The sequence below is a fragment of the Lolium rigidum genome, chromosome 1 (assembly GCF_022539505.1).
Source record: "Lolium rigidum isolate FL_2022 chromosome 1, APGP_CSIRO_Lrig_0.1, whole genome shotgun sequence".
In the NCBI taxonomy this organism is placed as follows: Eukaryota; Viridiplantae; Streptophyta; class Magnoliopsida; order Poales; family Poaceae; genus Lolium; species Lolium rigidum.
The window spans coordinates 129,966,982-129,971,849 of NC_061508.1; positions in this window are offsets into that span (position 1 = coordinate 129,966,982).

Sequence of the window (4,868 nt, forward strand, 5' to 3'; positions counted from 1 at the left end):
AGGTGGCACGCCCTTGCACTTCGCAACGCCGCGTGTGACCAGAAGAGCATTGCGGGCCGTCGCTCGGAGGGGTCTCAGCCAGCCGCAGCTCTAGGCTCCCCCCGGCTCTACAGTGTTGACAAGGCCGCTGCCCGCCGGTGGGTTTTGGCAGTCAACAGAAATGCAAAAGTATAAAGATGTAGATGGTGACATTATTAAATTGAAATTGTTTCCTTTCTCATTAAGAGGAAGAGCTAAAGTTTGGTTGCTATCTCTGCCTAAGAATAGTATTGATTCCTGGACTAAATGCAAGGATGTTTTTATTGGTAGATATTATCCCCCCGCTAAAATTATATCTTTGAGGAGTAGCATAATGAATTTTAAACAATTGGATAATGAACATGTTGCTCAAGCTTGGGAAAGAATGAAATCTTTGGTTAAAAATTGCCCAACCCATGGACTGACTACTTGGATGATCATCCAAACCTTCTATGCAGGACTAAATTTTTCTTCGCGGAATTTATTGGATTCAGCTGCTGGAGGTACCTTTATGTCCATCACCTTGGGGGCGGCTACAAAGCTTCTTGATGATATGATGGTTAATTACTCTGAATGGCACACCGAAAGAGCTCCACAAGGTCAGAAGGTAAATTCTGTTGAGGAATCCTCTTCCTTGAATGATAAGATTGATGCTATTATGTCTATGCTTGTGAATGATAGGACTAATGTTGATCCTAATAATGTTCCGTTAGCTTCATTGGTTGCTCAAAATTCTAGGCCATATCCTGCTAATGGTAACTCTTATGGTAGATATGTTTCACCTAATGAGGAAAAGATGTTAGAAATTGAAAGATCCACCAAGAGCTTTATGCAATCACAATATGAGCAAAATAAATTGTTTACTAAAACTATGAATGAACAATCTACCTTGTTGAAGAATATAGGAAATCAACTTGAAAATCTGAATATGGAGATTTCTGGGTTGCAAACTAAACTTGCAAATGCCGAAAACCGAATCTCATACATGTACTGCGTCACAATCTTCTTTAATTAATAAAATGGCTGCTAAACCTGAGGGTATTGAAAATAAAATTGTTACTACAGCAAATGCCATCCAAGTTAGAATTAATGAGAATATAAGATTAATGGATGAACTGCGTGCTAGGTGGGATAGAGAAGAAAATGAAAAACTAGCTAAAGAGAAAAATGTAGCTAAAGTTTGGACTATTACCACCACAAGTAATGTTGATTCTTCACATGTTGCTGCACCTCCTACTATTAATGTAAAATAATTGGTGTTGGCAATGTTTCTACTCCTAGTGCAAAGCGCGCAAAATTACCTGAAATTGCTAAAACTGCTGAAACTGCCTGCGATAAAACTGCTGAAATTTTTTCCAACCTTGGGGATGATAATCCCATTGCTTTAGATTGTAATGATTTAGATTTTGATGATTGCCACATCTCTGAAGTTATAAAGTTCTTACAAAAACTTGCTAAGAGTCCCAATGCTAGCGCTGTAAACTTGGCTTTCACAAAACATATTAAAAATGCTCTCATAAAAGCTAGAGAAGAGAAACTAAAACTTGAAACTTCTATTCCTAGAAAGCTAGAAGATGGTTGGGAGCCCATCATTAAAATGAGTGTCAATGATTTTGATTGTAATGCTTTATGTGATCTTGGTGCAAGTATTTCTGTTATGCCTAAAAAAGTTTATGATATGCTTGACTTGCCACCATTGAAAAATTGTTATCTGGATGTTAATCTCGCTGATAATGCTAAAAAGAAACCTTTGGGGAGAGTTGATAATGTTCATATTATGGTTAACAATAACCTTGTCCCCGTTGATTTTGTTGTCTTGGATATTGAATGCAATGCATCTTGCCCCATTATATTGGGAAGACCTTTTCTTCGAACCGTTGGTGCTACTATTGATATGAAGGAAGGTAATATTAAATATCAATTTCCTCTCAAGAAAGGTATGGAACACTTCCCTAGAAAGAGAATGAAGTTACCTTATGATTCTATTATTAGAACAAATTATGATGTTGATGCTTCGTCTCTTGATGTTACTTGATACACACTTTCTGCGCCTAGCTAAAAGGCGTTAAAGAAAAGCGCTTATGGGAGACAACCATGTTTTTACTACAGTATTTTTGTTTTATATTTGAGTCTTGGAAGTTGTTTACTACTGTAGCAACCTCTCCTTATCTTAGTTTTATGTTTTGTTGTGCCAAGTAAAGTCTTTGATAGTAAAGTGAATACTAGATTTGGATTACTGCGCAGAAACAGATTTCTTTGTCTGTCACGAATCCGGGTCTAATTCTCTGTAGATAACTCAGAAAATTAAGCCAATTTACGTGAGTGATCCTCAGATATGTACGCGACTTTCATTCAATTTGGGTATTTTCATTTGAGCAAGTCTGGTGCCTCAATAAAATCCATCTTTACGGACTGTTCTGTTTTGACAGATTCTGCCTTTTATTTCGCATTGCCTCTTTTGCTATGTTGGATGAATTTCTTTGATCCATTAATGTCCAGTAGCTTTATGAAATGTCCGGAAGTGTTAAGAATGATTGTGTCACCTCTGAACATGTTAATTTTTATTGTGCACTAACCCTCTAATGAGTTGTTTCGAGTTTGGTGTGGAGGAAGTTTTCAAGGATCAAGAGAGGAGTATGATGCAATATGATCAAGGAGAGTGAAAGCTCTAAGCTTGGGGATGCCCCGGTGGTTCACCCCTGCATATTCTAAGAAGACTCAAGCGTCTAAGCTTGGGGATGCCCAAGGCATCCCCTTCTTCATCGACAACATTATCAGGTTCCTCCCCTGAAACTATATTTTTATTCGGCCACATCTTATGTACTTTGCTTGGAGCGTCGGTTTGTTTTTGTTTTTGTTTTGTGTGAATAAAATGGATCCTAGCATTCACTGTATGGGAGAGAGACACGCTCCGCTGTAGCATATGGACAAGTATGTCCTTAGGCTTTACTCATAGTATTCATGGCGAAGTTTCTTCTTCGTTAAATTGTTATATGGTTGGAATTGGAAAATGCTACATGTAGTAATTCTAAAATGTCTTGAATAATTTGATACTTGGCAATTGTTGTGCTCATGTTTAAGCTCTTGCATCATATACTTTGCACCCATTAATGAAGAAACACTTAGAGCTTGCTAATTTGGTTTGCATATTTGGTTTCTCTAGAGTCTAGATAATATCTAGTATTGAGTTTTGAACAACAAGGAAGACGGTGTAGAGTCTTATAATGTTTACAATATGTCTTTTATGTGAGTTTTGCTGCACCGTTCATCCTTGTGTTTGTTTCAAATAACCTTGCTAGGCTAAACCTTGTATCGAGAGGGAATACTTCTCATGCATCCAAAATCCTTGAGCCAACCACTATGCCATTTGTGTCCACCATACCTACCTACTACATGGTATTTCTCTGCCATTCCAAAGTAAATTGCTTGAGTGCTACCTTTAAAATTCCATCATTCACCTTTGCAATATATAGCTCATGGGACAAATAGCCTAAAAACTATTGTGGTATTGAATATGTACTTATGCACTTTATCTCTTATTAAGTTGCTTGTTGTGCGATAACCATGTTTCGGGGACGCCATCAACTATTCTTTGTTGAATATCATGTGAGTTGCTATGCATGTCCGTCTTGTCCGAAGTAAGAGAGATCTACCACTTTAATGGTTGGAGCATGCATATTGTTAGAGAAGAACATTGGGCCGCTAACTAAAGCCATGATTCATGGTGGAAGTTTCGAGTTTTGGACATATATCCTCAATCTCATATGAGAATAATAATTGTTGCCACATGCTTATGCATTTAAGAGGAGTCCATTATCTGTTGTCCATGTTGTCCCGGTATGGATGTCTAAGTTGAGAATAATCAAAAGCGAGAAATCCAAAATGCGAGCTTTCTCCTTAGACCTTTGTACAGGCGGCATGGAGGTACCCCATTGTGACACTTGGTTAAAACATGTGTATTGCGATGATCCGGTAGTCCAAGCTAATTAGGACAAGGTGCGGGCACTATTAGTATACTATGCATGAGGCTTGCAACTTGTAATATATAATTTACATAACTCATATGCTTTATTACTATCGTTGACAAAATTGTTTCATGTTTTCAAAATAAAAGCTCTAGCACAAATATAGCAATCGATGCTTTCCTCTTTGAAGGACCATTCTTTTTACTTTTATGTTGAGTCAGTTCACCTATCTCTCTCCACCTCAAGAAGCAAACACTTGTGTGAACTGTGCATTGATTCCTACATACTTGCATATTGCACTTGTTATATTACTCTATGTTGACAATTATCCATGAGATATACATGTTACAAGTTGAAAGCAACCGCTGAAACTTAATCTTCCTTTGTGTTGCTTCAATACCTTTACTTTGATTTATTGCTTTATGAGCTAACTCTTATGCAAGACTTATTGATGCTTGTCTTGAAGTACTATTCATGAAAAGTCTTTGCTTTATGATTCACTTGTTTACTCCTGTCATTACCATTGTTTTGATCGCTGCATTCATTACATATGTTTACAAATAGTATGATCAAGGTTATGATGGCATGTCACTTCAGAAATTATCTTTGTTATCGTTTTACCTGCTCCGGGACGAGCGAGAACTAAGCTTGGGGATGCTGATACGTCTCCGACGTATCGATAATTTCTTATGTTCCATGCCACATTATTGATGATATCTACATGTTTTATGCACACTTTATGTCATATTCGTGCATTTTACTGGAACTAACCTATTAACAAGATGCCGAAGAGCCGATTCGTTGTTTTCTGCTGTTTTTGGTTTCAAAAATCCTAGTAACGAAATATTCTCGGAATTGGACGAAATCAACGCCTGGGGTCCTATT